The 24,502-nt window shown below is 30.3% G+C and overlaps 1 protein-coding gene and 2 long non-coding RNA genes across 6 annotated transcripts in view; 2 read left to right on the forward strand and 1 right to left on the reverse strand.

Moving 5' to 3' along the window:
- LOC121129210 (patched domain-containing protein 3) overlaps positions 1 to 24,502 on the reverse strand; it is a 185,443-nt gene that overhangs the window by 106,806 nt on the left and 54,135 nt on the right. The window lies entirely within an intron of this gene.
- Positions 13,428 to 15,030, forward strand: LOC139907148 (uncharacterized). Its single transcript, XR_011783551.1, has 2 exons — positions 13,428 to 13,586; positions 13,652 to 15,030. It is a non-coding gene; the product is annotated as an uncharacterized lncRNA (long non-coding RNA).
- Positions 17,206 to 21,419, forward strand: LOC121129212 (uncharacterized). Its single transcript, XR_005868369.2, has 3 exons — positions 17,206 to 20,477; positions 20,531 to 20,992; positions 21,046 to 21,419. It is a non-coding gene; the product is annotated as an uncharacterized lncRNA (long non-coding RNA).

A 24,502-nucleotide genomic window follows, 5' to 3' on the forward strand; every position in this document is an offset into this window, starting at 1 on the left:
TTAATTTTTTTTAACATTATAGCAATTTGAAAATAAAAACATTATTTTACTTAATAAGATATAACACTAATTACGTCTTAATAAGAAAGTATCTAAATAAATATACATCTACGTATATAGGTAGATGTAATGGAGTAACATAGGCTCCTTTGAAAGTTGTTTTGAATACTATCATGAATATAAGTCTAAAATTACGTTAATGAAGATGAAAATGTTAAGATTTTTATTATAGATAATCTGTACATTTATTGTCTACGAAGCGTTAATTTCCTATTCAATTAAAATTTAACATTAATGATTCCTTATAAGCACAATACCTCCAACAACTATTTGATTAAAAATATTAATAAGAAAAATAAAACCCCTTACATCTTCAAATTTTTAAGCATAATTTGGTTAGTTATTCAGCGGTAGTTTAAATTTCATATGTATTAGATAATGACTTATTTTTAATTCAAGTTTGACGTATTTTGACGTCATGCTTTCACCTTTATAATTTTCATGATGTCACTTATTAGCCAGTCCCTATCATTTATAAATGGGGGAAAAGTAAACGCATAATACATATCACATGGTTGCCTTCATTGTATATCACAGCCTTCCCACCCCTGTAAACAAAGAAGGTTCAAAATCTGTCAGTAGTTAGCCAATAACTATTTCAAACTAAGGAATTATCATTCAATAACACTGTGCAACAGCAATTTCACCCGCTAGAAAAAAAACTCAATTGATTATTTTTATTCAACACGTAGAACACGGAAATGACCATTAAAATTTTCAATAGTAGTTAGTTTGGGCTTTAAGTCTTTTTTTAAATAATATAAAAGTTAAGTCGATTGTTGGACTAATTGTAATAAGTAATTAATATTTTACAAGCAGGAAAATTAACCCAATTTAAATATGCTTCATATCCAATGTATTTGATTAGTAATTATTGATAATATTTAAATAATCTAATTGATATATTTATATTTAATTTCTGAACTCATCCGAATAAAAATCTTCTTTTTACTCAATTTTGCATGATTAAACCCATTTTGTAAGAACTGTATTCAAGATAAATTAATTAGTATTTTATCTTGAGAATGATGGAATGTTTTTTATCTATTAATAGTAATAGATTTGCTTAATAATTAATTTGCTTCTAAATAGTAATTTCATTTCGAAATATGACTAGAAATCGAAATTATACTCTAAAAACATAATTAAAAAAAAAAAAAAACTACTGCAATCAAAAAAATTTAAGATCATTTTTATGTTTTATAGTTTAAATAACAACAATAAATGTGAGTTTTAGCCGGAGTGCATTCCAAGACATGAATTTTATTGTATAGTGTTATTCTTGGGAATTCTTGGAATTGAACCAATCAACGTTGATATCACCGATGAAAGAAAAAGACGTTGACAAAAAATCTACATTACTATTTCATTTTAGTGAAGTAACGCCATAGATAAATAAATAAATAGAGGTGGAAGTTGGAAAATAGCTTGAACTCAATTCTAGCTATTAACAAAGAAGTATGATACTCTATTTGACAATTGGTTTCTTAACAATTTTTCTCCACTTAATTAAGAAATAATGACAAAAGATTAAAAAATCAAATAAGCATACGAAGATTGGTTAAACAAAATTTATGATATATTCTTCTGAAATCTAATTCCTAGCCGAATTTTAAGACAATAAATGTTGTAAATGGGAAATTTTGTCAAATATATTATATTTTATAAATATACTATTTATATGAATAATTCAAATAAAATTTGCATTCCGTTTGTATTGCTTTTCATTTAAAATCATATTCATTTGGTCTAAATAAAAAAAGAGCTATTTTTACAAAGTATATAAATAAAAAAAAAGGTAAGTCCTTCATTATATTTAAATCATTAAGAGCAAAATATGCATAATTCAATTTGAATGATAAATTGCGTATGTGTTTTGTGTTAATCTACATTCCAATTGTTAAGTTAAGGATTTTTTTGGAGAAATAATGTTGAAAAGTGTATCAATTGTACACGTAAAGACAAATAATGCTTACTGAAAGTATGACATTAAGTTATATCAGTTAAATAATCAAATCAAACTGTAGCTTGGAATATAAATTAAAAACAAGTTATGAATTAAATTAGTCTCATCTTAGCTTGTAAGTTTCTTGTCTGGTTGTTTCATTTTTATTCCTTTATATGCACTTTTTATTCTTAACATATAATTAAATTTGTTTATTATTTTTAGAAAATAATGACTATTTTATGTTTGTAAAAATATGCAATAACACTAACAAAGGATACTGTTACCAAACTTTACATTTTAAAAAAATATTGAAAATGTTTATTAGTTACTGGAATTTTATAGCTACTAGTATACAAAGTATTCTAATAATAAAATAAAATTCTTATATCCAGTGGGAAAATAACTAATGTGCACACCTATATTGTCTATCAATCGATAACCCTCCATTAGTGAACTGGGATTTTATACAGCAAAGATTTATAAAAAAAAAATTAAAAAAACATATTACTTCATTATATCCATATTTTAGGCCTACAATTATGAATGTTTAAGCCATCTCCCTTTTTGGGTATCAGAATAATTCCTCCTATAATTTTAGCTTCTGGCAGATATCCCTTCTTTCCAATAAATTTACCAATTTTATAAAGATACAGAATGACCTATCATTTCGTAAAAACATCTTTCCCCTATCCCTATTTGGCACCGAGGCCATACTGTTTTTGATTTTTTTTTTCTAATTTATTCAGATAATATTCCATTAGAAAATAAAAAGGTTATATTCCTTTTACAAAAATTCCTTCTGATAACTTTTCATTTAACTTTTGTAAGGTTTTACAAAATGCCACTGCAATTTCCTCTTTCTTTTCTTAAGTTTTACTCCCATCCTAAACTCTCTTTATTACAGGCGCTAAGTAATTATTTCTCTTAGTAAGGTTTTTAGACCTTCGACGGAGATTACTTAAATTTTCTAGACAGGGCTAAAATTCTGAAGATGTTATAGAACTCATGTTATATTTTTGTTGAATAAGTGAACCCATGTTCAAGGTACGTTCCAAATTATCGTTAAAATCAATAATAACTTTTTTTTCTTACTAATGCATCCTGTGGCAGTACTATGCATTATGCGTATGTATGTAGGAAAAACATAACTTCTTCGCAGAAAATGACGAATTTAACATATTTGATATGTTAGTTTTCATTTTATTTCATGATTTTCTATCATCGATCAAATACAATGAGATTTTCTGGGCTTTAAGAAGTTTCGAATACAAAACTCAACACCACCATTTTGTGATTTGAAGTTAGTTCAGAGTGATAAAAGGCATATATAGTGCTTTTGTAAATCATTTTTGACGCAAGAGCTTAATCAATTTTTGACGTTAACTATCATATAATTAATTACTACTATTTTTTTTGCACAGTTAGCTAACGACGATATTAAAAGGATGTTCACTTACGAAAAGTGAACTAACACTTAAAGAATAAATGATATAATCTTAAAAACGCATCTCCCTTAATGTCCATTAAGAATAATGATACATTATTTAAGTTTATTAGATGTTAAGGACTAAGAACCTCAGTCACTCCCGTTTAACTATATGTAGCCTTTTGCTATCTTTCTTTTATTTATAACTTAAAATGGTTTAGTTTTGAATACAGTAGAATTTGAAGTACAACGACTACTTTCTTCATTTTATATACTTAAATTCATGGGATATATATATGTAAAAAGTACAATATAGCACATTTGTATATAATGTTATTTCATTTTTAAAGAGAAAAGTTAATGAAAATTGGGGATGTAATATTTTCACTGAGTATTCAGTATTTTATCACTGAGTACATATATTAACAAGTATACTTGAATGAACTGGGCGAAATATTTTTAAATGAAATCATCATTATTATGACGCCACTAAATATTAGTTTGGGGAAAAAGTAATTTCATATTGTTCGCTTTATTTCAATGCTTTATAAAAAGTGTTACAATCATCTAATTTAAGCCAAATATGACCCGATCTGTTCAATAATTTGTTGCCAACGAGAATTCAACTTCATAATACCTTTTTCATAGACGCCCTTGTCCCTTTTGCCGAAAAACTCGGACAACCAACTTTTACAAGTCTCTAATGAGATCAAATTTGTAACCCCGAGCACGTTGACCATAGATGGGAACACGTCGTAGCAATTGTTTCCAGGTTCATAATGTAGAGTGACTGCATAAGAGCATCCCATCTGAGCCCCCGAAGCATCTGGTGCGTCATCAAATATGTGTGTGGTAAGGAGTACGTTTTCTTGATGATTTTTGGTTGTCTCCTACTCATCAATGCTGGCTACTTTAGTTAGATTGCCTGCTTCAAACGGTCGAGTTGTTCACATTAGATGGCAGAATTGAACAGGAAAAACATTTGCTGGAACCACTGTTGTGCAACAGGAAACAAAAGAGTATCGGCCCCGTATACATCCCAACTTGAGTGAGTCTAATAATCCACGTTTTAAACTCTCAATAGAGACTGTATCCTTTCGAACTGGAGGAAATTAGATGAGGAAAGTACGAATGTAATAAAAAATTGGGAATAAATGTTATTTTTTTAGAGTTGTCATGAATGAAAGGAAATTTATTGCTCTTTGGACCAAGTTAAATTTGTCTTTTGGTACATCAACCTGATCATTTCGGTAATATGAAAAACGATTTGATCAAAGTTGGGAATAACATTTCAATAATAACCAACTATTCCCACCAACCTACGAAGAGCTTTGGGATCCCCTGGTTTAGGGAAATTTCAGATTGTAGATATTTTTGTATGAGGTTTGATTACTTCGTGGAAATTCAATTTTGACGAAATAAAATTCACATTTTCAGTTGCAAATCTTAGGTTATACTTGGTTAAGAGTACCAAAACTTGGCGAACGTGAAGATTGTATATAGATTCAGATGTACTAAAAATGTGAATATTGCCTAAGTAAATGAATACATACGGCCAGTGACGAAATAAGGTGTCCATGAATCGTTGGAAAGTTGCACTGGCATTTTGCAGCCCAAAAGGCATGTAACGGAATTCAAACAGTCCGAAAAGAGTCGTAATAACTGTTGGTGATCCTTTCTGACGGGAATATTAAAATTTGCTGGATAAAAACCAATATTAGTAAATAATTTCATGATATATAGTTTGTAAGATAGGTGAATGGAAGTGGATATTTATAGGGGACAGCTTTAGAATCAGTCCTTGAAAATCACCTACCATTCTCCACTCGCCAGGCTTCTTTTTTTTAACAAAATGAATAGGCGCCACCCAAGCAGATTTTGAAGGAAGTATTATTTTAGACTCTATTAATGAATTTAATGTTACTTACAGATATCGAGCTTTTCTGGAGACAAACGTCTAACTTTAGAAGACATAGATGGAGCATCTCCTGTATCAATTGAGTGGTGGACGTCTTCATATATATTGATCTGATTATTCACTTGTTCTGCAGAATTCAAAGACAGTTCTAAAAGGTCCTTGACAATAGAAGACACTGAATCTACTTCGCATTTAACAGAATACATTCCCCTACGTTCATAGAGTTATCCCTTAGCTTTTATCTTGTTTTCAGGATCGAAGATCTCTCCAGATTGGCAATCTTTAACAAAGGCATAAAAACTCAGGAAATCCATATCTAGCATAGGTGAAGGTACTAAAACCACTATAAAAGTCAAGGAAATTACTGTCGTAATACTAGAATTGATAAAAAAGTAGTAATTTCAACTAAATACATCAATAGGGATATCATTTGCTGATGTTAGCTTTAGAGGTAAAGTGACGATAAGAGAGTGAGACACCAGACCATGGGGGGATGATTGAGACTGAAGCACCAGCGTCAATTAAAATTTCATTTTTATAAAGTGAGCTTCCAAATGTTAGGACAACTTTAATTAAATGTAAGCTAGACGCTGTTCAACTAACCTGGCCATCTAGTTTTCCGAATACGTGTTAGGTTAAGGGATACTAATATTGGGAGTTAAAGAAGAGCTATGAGGTGATAAGGAACGTGATGATGTTTGGATGTCAGATTTCCAAGAAAGTGACACCATGGTTTGCATTATTTCGCATTTCTTCCAAAGAAAACATGATATCTATATATTTTTGGTCTCTGATTACTATGAAAGGTTCCCAGAGTTTATGGAGACAGCAAAATATATAGAGACAGTTTTGTATCTATATTTTTTCTGTCTCCATATAGTCCGAAAACGTACCATATGGAGAATAGCAGATTATTTAAATACAACAACTAGTTCGAACTCATGGTCATATTCGCTTGCTAGATGAATTATTTAGTTCTAGTGACGCTTTCACCTTGTAACGTGTTTGCCTCGTGACATTTTCACCTTCTACCGTTTTTGTATTGAGACTGTTTAGCCTTGGATAATAATAAAGGGAATATTATTTATAATATGCTTTTTTTTTAAATAATTTTTTTCGTTGTAATTGGAGTTTTTGAGAAAATAGAAACAACAAAAAAGTAGCAAGACATAATTTTTCAAACTTTAATAGGTAGGCTTCAAAGAATATGGACGGAATCACGGATTTACTACTGCTAGGATCCGTTTCGAAGAATCCTCAGCATTCATTTGTCGTTCATTTCTTCAACAAAAGACACCGTGAAAAGATATTGAAATCGTTACTTGCATCAAAGATTGTACTCGTACCAGAGTTATAGTCATTGTTCAAGTAATGGATCTCGTGCATGATTTTTGTATATTATATATCGATTAATTATATTATAAGTGTATTTTGTTTTTGTATGTGTGCACCAACTCTGATCCTTTCAAGACCCTTGACGAGATCTGGGGATATGGCGACTGTGCACATCAAGTCATGAGAAATTAATCTTGGGTCTCTCTTCTATTCGTAGTCTATCTACAACACGAAGTCTATTCCGATTCCAATACGGAATCCGTTAAAACTTCAATCTTTGATTTGAATTGTATAATAATAATTCATATTTCATAATTGTGTTTCTTACTTTTCTTTTCTCATCTTTTTTTTCCTTTTTAGGAAAAAACGGTTCGAACTTCTAATTTTATCAAAAATGTCTCGAAATAGTGAGCAGTAATTTTTAATTGGCGGTCTCCATATAGTCCACTGTCTTCATACAGTCCAGCTACCACTATGAAAAGGTACAAGAGCAAGATGCGGTGATGATAATGTAATTTTATTTGATTCTCCCTGTGATGGAGAGAATTGAAGTGCAAATGCTTCTTTGTCTTCTTTAAATAGTATCATTGGTCAGGTAGATCTCTTAGGTTCCCTAACCAATCAGATGCTCTAGAAATTAAAACAGTAGAAATATCAGAGGAACATGTAGACATACATTTATGGCGGGTCATATCTTCAGGATCCTTCAATCTTTTTGCGATGAATTGCAGTTCCTTTAGGTAGTTTGATGGACGACCAATCATAACATTTGAAGCAATCAGCTCATCGAACATCTGTGCGGACGACGTTTCGTAGTGAGCCAAAACTCTTGAGCTTGTCATATAACTCTCCTTTACGTGTTTCTTTTCCTACTTTCAATACCACGTTAGCTGGTAGCCCAGTTATGGAATGAAATAATATTGTAGAATCTGTAGATATTTGAGAGTATAAATTGGGGCTCAAGGATGTCCAAGAAAACTCCTGGATCAACTACGTCGAATTCAGGAGCCCTCATGCCCACTTTCCTTCTCACTCCTAGGATATAGTTGCCATTAAAATAATCCCCTTATATCAATTCAATCCAGATATATAATTGTAAAATAACGCTTCCACCAATTAAGGATTGCTTAATAATACTAATGAACAATTAAGGGATATTCAGAGTTTTATAATAGATGAATCAATTAATGTAAAAAAGGAAGGCAACTTTTAGGTAAAGTGTAACTTTTGTCTATTTTCTTTCACTTTCTTCGACAAATAAAGTGGTAAATAACAAGTAAAATATATATAGCATTAAGTTTGATTATAAATCGTTGTTTTAGACTACCTAATAATTAAAAAATAAAATATTTGTTGATTTCTAGAGATATCTTGTACAATAACAAAGTCAATTTCTTTTCTTTTTTGTGGATTTCATCATAGTGAAGTAGTTCAAATATTATGGACGGAAGATTAAACTTCCATCTACCTAGACCAGTTACTAGGATTTCTCTGAAAGGGGTGGAGGTACTTTTTTAAGAAAACTTTGACATATAATTTTTTTATTATTTTAACTTTCACTACAGAAAATTATTAATTACAAAAAAACCAAAAAAACAAGCAATTTATTTTCTACAAATTTGACAGAAGCTTTTATTCACGGGATGTAATAACTCCCACAAAAACAGTCACATGCCTCCACCTACCTACTACAAGGAAATAAGATCAACACTTTGTATCATGTCAGTTGGTATATTCGTGAGTCGTAAGTAAGTTTTTACACAAACTCTCGAGGGATCTAGTCTTACATTTGTGAGAATGGGTAACAAAATTTATGAACCTTTGGACGTTTGATGCACCCTAATATATGTACCTATTTTAATCAAAAGAATTTGTTTATTAAACTTAGATTCATCATTGTATTATTTGCACATAACGTCAAATGTAATCTACAAATAAGAACATTTTTATTCAATACTCATATGACGATTGGATAATGTTTATATTACCTATTTTCATAGTTAGAGCTTGTTTTATGAATACTATAAAAATTATTTATGAATGACTTGTCAAAAGTTTGAATTATATTGATAGATTCAATGTAAAATTAAACATAACTTTAATTAATTAATTGGATAAACAAAGTGCAGACGTGATTGGTTATATTATTTTTATGTTATACATATCGTTACTTTTATTGTAGATTGCAACTTTTCCTCTGAAATAAAACATAAAAAAGGTTCGAAATCAGTGAATAATTAGCTAATTTTCCAGAACTATGTAATTATTGTTCATAAAATTTTAGGGAATTGTTCACCGCTTCACAAAAGATAAATCAAATATAACTAATCAACATTCAGAGACTAAAAATAGGTTAAGAAGTAGAAAAGTCGATAACTGACATTAAAATACTGTGTAAACTCTTATCTTAGTGAGATACGGCGGTGTATATATAGATAACATAAATACCAATTGGTTAAACACTCAATTACTGTTAGGGGAGAGTGAGAATACTTTTTACAGAGGAGACATGTTACACTGCCAATAACTTTTAAAATGTTAAGTTATCTAACCACCCTTTTCTTATACAATTGAATGTCTTTCTTTTTTTATCAAATCAGCATATAACCCGGGTTGCCTAATGCTTAAAGTTATAGAGAATTACGAAATTGAAATGTCATAGTCTAGTATGTTGTACAATTAATTAACGTGTTTGTTATATATTATTAGTTTCAATATTCAGTTCACATCAATTATTTTGATTCCAATACTATGGAGGAGACTTGTTACACCCCACTATAAATATATTATATTTAATTATGTTTTGTTTTTTGTTAAACTTCATGTTATACTTTAATTATCAATCACAGAAAATAGTGAAATATATATTTTTTTAAATTTTATTATTAACTATGGTATATTTCTGTAAATATTTTATTTGTTGATCATATAAAACGCTTACACTTTACGTTGATAGGTTTCGAAAACGACGTCATATTTGTTATTGTTTCTTTGACAGCTGTGCTCAGAAATAAATGTAGTTTTATCATAAAGCACTACATACTGGAGCAACGCTTGAAAATTATTAACATGTATTACAAAAGTGGTGAGTCTTTGATCCAAACTTTAAGAGCGTTAATGCCAATAATCGACCTGTAAAATCAACAATTCAACGTTTGGTGAAAAAATTTGAGTCCACATACACACTACATAATGTTCCTGTGCCAGTGAGACAAAGAAATGCACGAAGTGTAAAAAATATTGCTGCCGCAAGCGCAAAATGACCCAAATTTGTCTCTTACGCGCCGTTCTCAATCGTTGGCATCTCTGTGACATCGTTGTAGCGAATTTTGCGAAAAGATCTTGGCATACACCCGTATAAGATCAAGTTGACACAAGAACTGAAGCGGTTTGACCACTTCAAACGTCGGAAATTCGTAAAATGGGCTGAAGGAAAATTCGAAAATGATCCTGATTTTCAACGTAAAATCATCTTTAGCGATGAGGTACATTTTTCGCTCAATGGCTTTGTTAACAAGCAAAATATGCGCTATTGGGCCGGAAAAAACCCACATGTGATTCATGAGGCCCCATTACATCCCCAAAAAATTACTGTTTGGTGTGGATTGCATGCTGGCAGTGTCATTGGGTCGAACTTTTTCGTTGACAATCACAATCGCCACGTTACTGTGAATGGAAATCGTTACTGCGCCATGATAAACGATTTTTTTTGCCTAAATTGGAAGATATGGACTTGGACGATATGTGGTTTACACTTCACTTCACACACCGCAAATGCTACAATCGATTTATTGAAGAGTAAGTTTGGTGAGCGTCTTATCTCCAGAAATGGACCAGTCAATTGGCCGCCTCGCTCGTGCGCTTTAACGCCTCTAGACTATTTTCTTTGGGGTCACGTGATACTCTGGTCTACACCAATAATCCGTCGACGTTAGAAGAGTTCAGACCAAATATTCAACGCCAAACTGCTGCAGTTTTAGCCAATTTATGCGGAAAAGTAGTCAAAAATTGGGTTCAACGAGTGGACTTCATAAAACGTGACGTGGTGGTCATTCAAACGACATCGAATTTTATTCATAAATTAACTTGAATGTATTTTAACGGCAAATAAAGAAATCGTCGATATCTTGAACTGTTTTCGTTTTATTTAAAAAAAAAATGTGAGTGCTGTTAATGAAAAACCCTTTATATATGTAATTATATATATATACTTTATGCTGACAAACTGTAATAAAAAGTAAAATAAATGCTTGAATATAAAAAATACATGTTTCCTCCTATTTTAACATATCTAATCCTAACCTGTACCATGTATCCTCCTATCTTGTATCATGTCTCCTCCTGGTGTATCAATTATCCTACTTTTGGTTAGTTTCGAAACACCAATGAATGGCTATTAATTACTGCACTACATCAAAAAAAACTTTGGAATTATTTGTCTTAGATAACTATGTACCTATGTCATGTTGTCCGGGCGTTGAATTTTCTTTTAAATTGGGAAACTTATAACAGTTTTTTTAAAATTTGATTTTTCGTAACATGTTACCTCACTCTCACCTACTTATTAAAAACTATCATCATACCATCAATTAAGAATATCGTGAACATAATATATATTTTGTTGACAGTAATATGGTGGTTTTTTCTAAGTAAAGATAATTGAGTTTTAACTAATGTTCGTTCTTTCTTGTATTCGCTAGTGATAGGAAGAATGCTATGAATTGTAACATTAATAATTTCATAGAAGTTTTTTCCATAACTATAACATAAAAATGTATAGAGGTTGCGGGTTTTTTTCGTTGTTTTTTGTTGCGTTTTATTTTTATGAAGATTTTGGACTTACTATGCCTAAGGAATTTGTTTAATAAATTACATCCCTAAAGGAATTAAAAGTATTTTTTAAACAAAATATTAATTTGTAAATGGAAGATAATTTATGACTTGAATAAATTTAACATAAAGATGCATAAATTTTGTTAATATGCATATCAAATAGTTTTCAATAGAAATTATTTAGAAAATAATTATAATCATTCCTTAGAAACTGTAACCCATTAGTTTATATAGTATATACATATAAGTATATATAATTCAATAAAAAAATATTCAAAAAAGTAGCTCAAACAGGAAAAGGGTTAAGATGTTAATCTTATTCTATTATTATGCATCTTATAAATAATATAAAAGGATGAGTTAATAATGCATCATTTTTCCACATTATTAAACTTCGAAATGCATTTTTTTCAAATAGAAGTTGAAATGGGACAGTAATAATAATATTTTTGGATAAGAAGAATAATCGATGGAAAATTCATACTTTTTCATGTTTCTACATATATTTTGTTTGAAACATTTTTTTTTATTCCTTTCACATCATTTACTTTGTATGTATATTTGATGGTGTCCCAAGACATATAATGAAAAAATCTTGAAAATCCCCTCCCCACATTTCCTTTAATTGATTTAAGCTCCACATATAGGAATCTTTTTTCTTCTCCATAACAAGGACTTAATTTGCCAACTTGGACTGAAAGTCAATTGATGTCTTAAGGTTACGGTGAAACGGGAAATTTTCATTCAAATGAACCTTACAGATAAAGTACTTATTATAATTAATTTAAAGTCTCACTTTTTGAACAAAGTTTTAAGTTTCTTACCTCAAATTTTTTATTGTGTAATTTAAAATATCTTTAAGTGATTTAATAAAACGTGTTTTAACTCTTTCCAGTCTCAGCGAAGTAAGTAAAAAGTAATGAAGTTGAGTTGTTTAATTTTATTTCATGTTGATACTATTCTAATGTGTATTTTATCATAGAAACTATTTCAACACATACAGAGTAAGATTACATAAGATTGGAATGAAGTTTATTTTAATTTTTTAAATTGATGTTTTACGAAGAAATATTTTAATTTTTTAATGAGGGAGATGCTGAGACTCATTGTGCTTGTTTGATTTTAACTTGCAAGACAATCCTATAGTTAAAGTTCTAAGATAGTCTACAATACTTACAGGTCCCACCCTTTTATACACTCTTTAAATTAATGGACCTCTGATAATGACTAAATTGTCTACCAATTAATGAACAAACAAGTATAAAATAAATTTTATATAAATAGAAGTACAGTAACATCCGTCACAAAAAAAGTTATCTTTTTTTTTATGTACTCTTCAATCTATGGTGGTTTTCTTATAACTAATTAAAATTGTAATCAAACTCAAAATTGTTTCCTCCATAAACAAATATGGATGTTCAATTACTTAATTTAAAAAATTATTTATCTAATTGGTAAACTTATAAAATCAAATAATGGTCTAAAAACTTTTCTCAAATATACAAGTTCTTAGAGTTATATTTTATAACATTAGTGAAACCAATATGTCTATTAGTCAAAGGACTAATTTGTTTATCTGCTAAGAGTAGAAAAGCAAACCAAATCAATTCTAAATTTTATTAAAACACGTATCTATTTATATCAAGTTTGGAGATGCTTACAGAATAATTCAATAAATTAAAGGACATGTATATTCGGAGTCTGGCCGAAGTTCTTAATGAATGGAAATGGTGTTAGATAATGGAATAATTAAGTTTATATAATTTATGTTCTACTAAAATGAAATAACTGACCAGATCTTATATTTGATGACCTTAAATAGATTCAAACTTAGATCAATTTATTTATCATGTGCTCATTGATCTCGTACATCTTCTCCTCCAAACCCCCCATCAAAGGAGGTAGCCTTCCAAAGCATGAACTCGCTTACATTATATTGTTAGGTTATGCTGGTCCTGTTTATAATAAATATTTTTTAGTAATTGTTGATAATCATTTCAAAAACTTAGAAGTGTATCCTACTAAACTCTATTTCGTCTCACTCTTCTACACCATTACTAAACAGAGTATTTATTTACATTTGAATTGCCTACTAGTATTGTGTCTAATAATGATTATTGTTTTACTTCAGAAGAATTTCGGAACTATAAAATTAGGAATGGAATAAAACATATTACTTCGTTCCCTATCATCCTTCTTCTAATGGTCAGGCTGAGAATTATGTTAAACAAATAAAAAAATTATGATGAATTGGTCAAATACGTGGGACAATCGATTCTCATTGTTTAGGATGGAAGGTAATATTCCAGCTATTAGTAGGTAACTGTATATTTATTGCCATCTGTATTCTATATTTCCTTTCCCTACATGCATAATATGCTTTAGCACTACTTATCGGGGCGGACACGGGCGTTTTCCTTTCATATATAATAATTAATAATTCATTTTATATAGGGTCTAAAGCAGGGGGTGGCAACCTTTTGTAGAGTAGAGACCAAACAGTCATGTAGTGTCATGGCAGAGGGCCAAACAGCTATCACTGCGGAGTCATGGTAGAAACCGTGTTATTGAATATATAATTGATTTTCTGAGTGTTAAGAGGAAAAAAGGATTTAATATTATTTTATTTAACCAATACCCTTATTTTTTCAACAGGAATTATAACAAAAGAAATGAAATATCAACACCATTTAAAAGAAAAATCTATATTGTACTAAAAATAAAAGGAAAGTAAGAGAAATACTAAATATTTAATGAGACACTTGTTTCTGCTTATTTTGTGATATTTTCTCTATATCAGGTGAAATATATGTATATTATATAATATTTATGTACAGGAGAAAAAACTTTTATAATGGTAATGTTAAGTTTCTTAGTGCCGTTTAATGATAGTTTCTTTCATTTTGGATTAGTATGACTATATTTAGATGATTATCCATGATATGATGGCGGGCCGGTCAAAATTCAATTGCGAGACAATATGGCCCACGGGCCGGGGTTACCAAACTCTGGTCTAAAGTAAGGAAGGAAACAATGAAGAAATAATTAATACTTTTATGTGTTGTTTTTTATTACAAATATAAAGCATACCAACGAAATACATTTTTAATATATGCTGTGTCACATAATTTCTATATATGTAATTAGTATCTTAGATTTCAGAATTGAGGAGAGTGGGACAGTAGTCTGTTTCAAGAGCCTTTGTCACATATGAAAAATTTCTGATCGCATGGTGTTGTAACATTACGCACGTCGTTGCCTTTATCGCATTTCGCAACCCTTCTTCCAAAAGAAACAAAAAAAAGGAGCTCAAATCATATAGTAATTAGCCAAATCAGTCAATCATACCAACTGCTGTTAATTTCTCATGTATTCCCAGATGACAGCATCATTTTCATATTATTTCTCCACAATTTTTAAAATTAATTATTTCTACATTTATCAGAATATAAAAATCCTGTATAATATTTTATTCCATACAGTATTAAAATATTGCTTAGTAATATTTTATTATGAGCGTAGCTTTACATTTGTAATTTAAAAAAAAAATCATTTAAGTAATTAGATGGGTAGTATAAATATTATGTATATTTATAGGACGTGTGATCAACAAGAAATTGTATTCCTGTCCTTTAGGAAACGCAGCATAACTATACTGTATAACTTATCACATCGTTTATTTATCAAAAAGGATCATTTATTAACTAGCCATGACGTACCACGTGAGACGACAGAATCGACAGCTAACAACAAAATACTTTGCGAGGGAAATAATTCAGGGGGAACATAAATAAATTTAAAAAGTATATTCCTCTCTAAATTATGTTGCTTGCTCCATAGATTCAAATTTGGATTTCCAAATAATAAATTTATATAATTATATATATTATCATTCAGGAAGTTTTATTATATGACCAGAAAACGGTACCTCTCTTAATCGTTTAGTCAACAAACTAATATAAATAAACAATGTTCATGCCAAATTATAAGTAAAAATTATTTTTTTTTACAGACCAAGAAAGCATTTAATTTTCAACTACTTAATTTAAGCCAAATAGGATAAATACTAAAATAATTTAGCATATTTGTTCATAATTAGATCAAAAGCATTTCTTAACTAGACCTAAATGCGCCATTGTATTATAAGGATATAACGTCAAAAATATTCTACAAATTAGACTATTTATTACAGTTGTTGTACATACACCTATAATGTTTATATTATTTTCATCGTTAGAACTCGTTTCATCAATAGTATAAAAAAATATTTATCTTTTTTAAGAATATAATATGAATCATGAATGACAAGTAAAAACTATGAATAACATTTAATGTAAAATAAAACGTAAATTTAATTACTTAATTAGATAAACAAACTCCAGTTGTGATTGGTTATATTTATCTTATAAAAAAAACGTTATTTATAGGGTTGCTTTTATTGTAAATCGTAACTTTTCCTCAGAAAAGAAACATAACGAAGGCTGAAATCAGTTGATAATTAGTTAATTTTTCAGAACTATGTAGTTATGATTAATTAAATCTTAAGAAATTGTTGATAGATTCACAAAAAATAATTCGAAAATAACTAATTAACATTCACAATACTGAAAATAGGGGGAAAAAGTAGGAAAGTTCTTACCTGACTAAAATACTGTCTAAACTTTGATGTTAGTGAAATAAAGAGTGAAATATTGACTATAATACATATAATATTGTAGTTGACTAGGATGTACTCGTATAATATATTTTATTTCCAATTATTTTGTTAATGCTTTAAATAAATAACTCCATCATTTAGTAAAACTTGTCGATGGACAACATAATAATTATAAATATGTTCCTCCTTCAACCATAATTAAGATCCATAGTAAGGCAAACCAGCAAATCCTCTTTCTAATTTCCTTTTTTAGTTCGTATTCAATTCTACATTCTCCCCTGTTTCGTTAGCGAACATACATACATACTAGTGTTGAGACTCGGGCGAGCACTGAATTTTTTTTTTTTCGGTTCGGTCTTATGTGATTTTTTCTAAACCGATTTGGACTGATTTTTCGATCCGACCCGCAATCTTAGAACATGGACCGATTTCTTTCGGTCTCATATATTATGAAAAACCTTTTTTTTTCATAGATCAACAGACATTCATTATTTTAAAAAAAATTTCATAAGTACGCGATAAGTTTATATCAAATACTGTATACATATAAGGGACGGCTGGATAAAAATTAATCCAAGCTATATCTGTTTAAACTTCGTATAATATCATTCTACTTGAAAAAAGATAAGATGTCATGTTATAAACAATTTATCTCTAAAATCGGTGTAGACCGATTTTTTGTGGACCTAACTAGACCGAATTTTTCCTTTGGACCGATCTAAACCGAATTTTTATAGGAGACCGGTGCAGACCGAGCTTTTTTATGTGACCGAACCAAGTCAGTCCAACAAAAAATATAATGTTCTCAGACCAGTCTAGGATTTCCAGACCCAAACCTAACACTAATACATACATACGTCATCACTCATCTACTATATTATGTACGTGGCGAGTTGGCACTTGAGTAAAAATCAAGTTATCGAGAAATTCCCCTTTTATTTATTTACTTAGTAAATATTAACGGCCAAATAGTTTATAGACATATTTTTTTCCATTATGGGATTTATGTTCAAATTTGAGGGATGGGATGATATACTCAATAATATAATTTAGAGCCTTCCATTAATTAATGTACCTCTAATTGGCCCCGTTATGACCTATTGAATATAATTGGTAGTATTTATAGCCTCAAATATTTATTAAAACGGAGTTGTCATAAAAATAAAGCAAGTTAATCTGATTTAGCTTTACTCCCAGAGGAACAATATCATTAATTATTATTATCTCCGTATTATACATATAGAAATCGAGGAGACATTATATAAGGTGTGCCAATAAGAAACTTGCTATGGTTGACACTAGCTGACAACTTTTTGATGACGTAACAGCGGTGCCAATTTCAGTGTTACTCACTACTGGTACGTCAGACAAGTGTTAATTATAGATAAATACTGGAAGCCGAAGGAGAATAAAAAAGTTGTAAACTGTGTGCAAATACATTTAATTCATAGTGATGTGGATGGAGCTTTTGTAAGAATGATTCAAATGTATTAATCCTCATCCACCCATCCTTCTTGTTCCTTGGAATTAATATTTTTCCTATTTGGATATCTAATAGGCTCTCTTCAACTTTATGTTAAAAGGATCTCGCATCTTAGTATTTGTGCCTCCCTCGATGGATATCATCTCCTTTAATGGAATAATCCTGCATTTTGTAAATGCGCTTCACACCAACGTCTATGATAGTGACTTCTAACCTCTTGAATCATTGCCTCTATGCTCAAGAATACATAAATTCCTCCAGATCTTTTTCGATATCATCGTATACTTCTACATATAAGAACTATGGAGTTCTATAAAACGACAGAATAATCTACTGAAATATCCAGCGAAGAACAGGGAGAGTTCTCATCCTCGATTCACTGCTCCTTAATTGAAGTTCTTGAGTCCTTTTCTCCTTAAGTCAACTCTACTTCGTCTTCTACTCTCTGAAAACTATTTCATTGGTTAGTGTCCTTGATGCATATAATGCAGAACTATATGGATAATTATATAATCTGGAAACTTAAAGCCTCGCTAGTGATATCTTTATTACTTTTGAGTCCCTCTTGTGATTGGGAAAGAAATGGAAGATTATTATAGACTATAAAGATAATGTGCCTCTCTTTTCTAGATTGTTTTGCCTGCAAAGCATATTCTATTCTACTATTACATATAAATAGTTATTGAGAACTATTAAGTGATTATGTGTTAAAAAATTTAAGAGGGTTAACTTCTGTAGATTTTATTAGAATATTTGAATGTCGTTGGAATTTCCAAAGTTACTGACTCAGGAATCATCTTCTAAGCGCTAAATTGCTTGTTAGCATATATGAATATTACTCTCTCGAAAATCTGAGATCTTAACAAAAATAAATAAATTATTAAGTGTGTGCCGTACGAACTAATTATAATTTGTTTGATTGAAGACAATAGTTAAAATGTATCAAAATTATATGAAGACTTTTTGAGTATTAATTGACCAAATAAAAATAATTGGAATATAATTCGATATAATTTTCTTCTAAATTTAAAATTCCTATTTATGAGTACTCTATTATTTAATTTTTTTATCTTATTTATTCATTCGGTTTTATTTTAGACAAATGCTATTTCATTATTGAGGTCCTTGTCGGGCGAGTAGATACTTCAAAATCATTCCTATTATTAGTTTAATAACTATTATTGGTCTGTATTACAAACTATTCCATGCTATATAAAAAACTTTATTTCCCTAGTATTATTAAAAAATATATCATGTCCACTCATTTGGGCGTGCATCTTTTTAGCGAGGCCCTTTTCAGCGCGGATCATTTTAGCTTGCTTCTATTTGGCGTAGTATCATTTCGGCGTATCATTTATTTATGTTATATTGGAATTACTTTCAATCAAAAGGTTCATGTCATCACTAGTAGTCCAATAACAATAGAATATATTATCCACATGCTGAAACTAAGCACGCATGGAGTCATCAGATAAGGAGTAGCATTCCATTTACTTAGTATGTGGCATGTAGTATGCCTGCATAGAGTCTTGAAATAGACTCTCCTATTATACCGGAGGAGTCTTACCCAACGCAATGACCAAAAGAGGTGGGTTGAACCAACGTTTTGGAAAAGCGGAAAAGCTTTTGCTCTTATGATGTGCTGAGACTGTTCGAAGTTAAATCTCGCCCAAGATCTTAATAGGAGAAATGGAGTGCAAAGTGAGATGATAGAAGTTGATAATTTGTGGAGGAGATCCTGTTTTAGAGATTAGTCCTGTACGAGAAACAGTCTTTCGATCACTATTTGGCAAGTTGAATAGTGCTGATTTATCACCCTCAGTAGAATAGCTTAGCAAATATTGCATATCCCCATAACTAAGAACCCAAATTCATCAATAGAATAATATTTATTGTTTCTATATCTATCTTCTTCGCTTGTTTGTGGTAAATCTCCTTGTGTGGTGTTGAAGGAATAAAAGAAGTGAACAAGGCTCCATGGTCAACTCCGTGGACTAAGAAGATCCATGACGTCTTCAACTCTTATCTGAATTTAGTTAATCTATGGTGTATTAGAATAAACTCCTATATCATTTTATATACTTTTGTGCTCCGTCTCTAAGGGAGCGAGAGAATTGGCAAGACATAGTGCAATCATTTATCATTCTCACTCTGAAATTTAGTTTATATCAGTTGATCTATTTTCTCAAGTGGCATAGAACATGATTTATCCTCTCTAACGAGGAATACGAATAGAGTGACAGAAGGATGGATTAGAAACCTTCGATTAAGAAGAATGCACACTTCCATAAACTTTTCTTAAAATTGTAATCCAAATTCAAGGTATTTTTCACCTATAGTATGGAATAGGGGCTCCCCGTTATGGAAATTGCATGAAAATTGAGTGTTTATTGATCTTTTCCTCCATGATACTTTTTGTCATTCAAAATTTCTTATTTTTGTTAAATACTCACTGTTGTTGAGCTACAGAGTCATTTCTATTTGTTTATCTTCCTTTTAGATCTAATTTCTTGATTATCCATCTTACAGATTGAAGATATGAACCTCGTACTTCATTCTTTAACTCATGTCTTAAATTATTTCCTCCTTTACTAAACTTATTTAACTTTCTCTGCAATCAACTATATCATTCAGTTTTTACTATGTCTATCATTGACTTAAAGAGTGGCATCGCTAGCCCCAAAAGTTTCTTCGGCACCCCCAAAATTTTATCATATATAAAATAAAACAATTTATATAAGTATTGTATTAAGGTGTTGATAATTTTTGGGGCGAAGTCCCCCAAAGGATGAAAGCTAGGAACACTCCTAAACTTAGGTAAATCATACTTAAACTCTACAATAATCTTTTACTGATTCTGACTCTTCTAGGATTTAGTGTTTGATACAATGTATTGGGGAAAATGGATACTTAAGACTCTTCTTGAATTTGTTTATGACTCGAGAGTAATTATACACAGATTTGTCAAAACATATTCCAAACACAGAGTGTGCTTTTCTTAAGCTTGTTCTTAAAAAAGAAAAGTTTAGTATGGTATTGAAGGGTGAAAGAAGCGAACAAGACTCGATGGTCAACTCCGTAGATTAAGAAGATCCCTGACGTCTTCAACTCTTACCTTAATTTAGTTGATCTATGGTATATTAGAATAAACTCCTATATTATTTTATATACTTCGTGTGCACTGCCTCTAAGGGATGTTACGTTCAAAGATGAGACCCCGTACTTCATTCTTTAACACTAGCCTTATATTATCTTCTCCAACACTAAACTCCTTTAACTTTCTCTTCAGTCAACTGTATCATTCAGTTTTTTCATCTCGATTATTGACTTCGGTATATCATATTTAAACTCTATAATTTTTTTTTTTTCATTCTGACTCTTCTAGGATTTGGTGCTTGATACAATATGGTCGGAAAATTAATGCTTTGAACTCTTGTTGAATTTATTTATAACTCAAGAATACTTATACATAGACTCGTCAAAAGCGTATTCTAATACAGAACAAACTTATTAAACTTGTTCTCTGAAAAAAGTGCTCAAGAGCCTTGCGCTCTTATTGTAAATTTACCTTAAATGCCCCAATATACTTATTAATCTTCCTTAGTATAAAAATGAACTATTCCGAAAATTGTCAATGAAATAAATGGGATTAAATGTATGCTGTGGAATTGTATAGATTTAGAATTACATTTCTAAATTAGAACAGAAGATAATTAACTAAATGAAATTATAGTAACACAAAAATTAATTATATAATGTTATTTGTTCTTGGTAATCCCTGTGCCACTCTATCGTACATATTCCAGAGAGCTGGTGGATGCTTAGCAACTCTTCTGGCTAAACCGTATGGTCTACCTATGTATATTTCTTCAAAATAGTCTGCAACGACTCGCAGTTCGCCAGGAAAAGTATTTGTCAGCTCTTGAAAGGCTCCTGGAACCTGGTCCAGAGGTAAAAAAGCCAAAGAAAGTAGTTTTTTTTGCTTTTAATCGAAAATCCTCGCTAGTTATGTATGTTTGCCTCAGTCCAGAAGTTTGGATATGTCACCAAAGGGATTGCCCCAAATGAAAGAAGCAACCAAGTAATTTTGTTATTGGAAACGCATCCTGTGTTGCTTTTATAGTTGTCTGTTCAAAATCTGTCAGGATGCTTTTAGGATAGAAGACTCGGCCATGACAACTAAGGAAAAGTCCATTCCAGAATCTTCTATAAGTCTCATGGGACTTGTTGGGAAGTAATCCATTGAGACATGGAATTACTGCCCCCATAACAAGTACATGGACAGTGAAAAGTTGGTAAAATATAGTAGGACAGACTTTAAATGTCCCATCCACGAACCAATGCTTATATTTGGTCATTAAGTCCAACTTTTTTGTTGTGCCAAATATTATAATTCGATGTTCATCATGAATCATACAGGAGAAATTGTTCTCCAGCGTTCGTTTTTTGAAATTCCTCTGGATATTTTTGTATCTTATTGATTCCTTCAACTTTATTTTTATAGAAAAATGCTATTTAATTATTGTAATTGTAGACATACGAGTTATCAAAATTATTACTGTTATCAGTTGTAGAACTATTATATGGGTATGTGCATCAAACTGTTCAAACAATATGAATATAGGTATGCTTTAGAAAATTTTATTTCCTGAGTATCATCTAAATATTTGCAAAAATATATATCTCTAAAGAAATAATAGTCAAAATCACAAGGCTTACTTAAGACATCATATTCAGTTATGTTAGCAAAATTATTATATTAAGTTCTATATTTACTATATTCAGCATAAATGACAAATTAAGTTTTCTCCACTATTTTGATGACTTTTTTATCACAAAAATATACCTAGTATTAAAAAATAATATTTATTCCTAACTAAAGAAAATATATTGAAAATATTCATAAATGACGAGGATGCCGTCGATCAAAGTTACATTGTAACTAAAAGTAGACTAACATATTAATAAAAGTTTTTGTAGAATAATCGCGTTATACACAATTTGGTACGTCCAAGGTATTTACCTAGACTAGATCAGATCTATCCCTTCTGAGTGAAGATTAAGAATATTAATGCCATTAATGTATCTGTAGATTTAAAGATATTGTTGTTACATCAATTGAAATTTTTAGTCAAACTCATAATAGAGAATCTTAGAAAATTATATATGAAATATATTATGAATAAAAAACGAAATGCTTGTAGTTATATTTGATAGCCAGTTACAATGGACCTACTCGTTAAATAAGGAATAAATAGCAAGAATACATGTAGTGATATCTTAAGCTCGATTAGTATGGAGAAAATAACGGATAACTCATAAATAGGGAATTAAATTTTGAGGAATATATTTTATGTTTTAATTTATTTGTCCAATCAAATAGTATTATTATTTTGTTACATTTTAACTATTGTCTTCAATACAACACACTATAATTAGTTCTTATGGAAAACATTTAGTTATTATCTATAATAAATTTATTAGTGTGGAGATCCTAGATCTTTGCAAGAGTAATATTCCAATATGGTGAGAAGCTGTTTAGAAAAGGATTCCCGACTTAATAAGTTTGGGAATTGCAACGACATTCAGATATTCCAATTGAAGTATGCGTAATTCACTTATATTTTTTTAAAACACATATTTACTTAAAAGTTCCCAATAACAATTTATATGTAATAATATAACAGAATAGAATTATCTTTCACATGTTTTCCAATGACAAAATAGACTCAAAAGTAATAAAGAAATCAAGGGTGAACTTGAAGTGTTCAGGTTATATAATTAGCCCTAAAGACCGCACATCCCAAACTCCATCTTATAAATTGAATTATATATTTGTGATAGATATGAATGACTTCAGCATTTCAGGACACTGAAGGACTCTTATCAATGAATGTTTTCTTAGAGTAAGAGACGAATCAGAGTTGAATTAAGGAGGAATGGACTCAATAATTTCATTGAATGAGCTGTGGATGGAGGATGATTATTCTGTGTGTATTCCTCACTGAGTTTTTTAGTCGATCATTCTGTCTTTTCATGAAACTCCTTAGTTCTTAAAGAAGTATAAGATGATTCCTTACAAGGAATTGTTGTGTTCTTGAGCATAGAGGCGATGATTCACAAGATCAAAAGTCACTATCAAAGATCTTGATGTGAAGGGATATCTGCACAATAAACGATCCATCCATTAAAGGAGACAAGATCCCTTGAACAGAACATGAAGTTGAAGCAAGGATCAGAAGGCAAAAGACTAGATATCCAAAAATAATTATATTAATTATTAAGAATGGAAACGATGATCCAGTATAACCGAATGCTTCGTAGGAACGATGCAACTAACTTCGTTTGTTTATTTTTCTTTCGATGTTAGGAATACAACGGCAATTACTGCCATTTTCTAGCTAAAATTGGAACAAAATTTGGAATATTTTGACTAGATTTTGGAAATTAAGTAACGTAAAATAGATATAACTTTAGTTAAGGTTATCAATATTGTATTAATGTATTCATCATAAATAAGGAATATTTTGATGGGGTTAAAAAGAGCCATGCGGAAAAGCAGCACGCTGAAAAGAAGCTGTGCTGTAATAAGTGCACCCAAAAGAGCCCTGCTGAAAAAAATCACGCTGAAATATATGACTGTCAAAATATAGCTCTCTCTAGAGAGAATAGTCAAAATCACAAGGCCAAATTGTCTCATTTAAGGCATCATATTCGGTTATTTAAGAAAGATAATTACATTGAACTCTATATTTATTATATTCAAGATAAATTACAAATTAAGATCTTATTGTTAATTTATGTTTTTCAATTGAGCATCCATATTTAGTGCATAATATCCA

Source organism: Lepeophtheirus salmonis, chromosome 14 (genome assembly GCF_016086655.4).
Source record: "Lepeophtheirus salmonis chromosome 14, UVic_Lsal_1.4, whole genome shotgun sequence".
Lineage (NCBI taxonomy): Eukaryota > Metazoa > Arthropoda > Copepoda > Siphonostomatoida > Caligidae > Lepeophtheirus > Lepeophtheirus salmonis.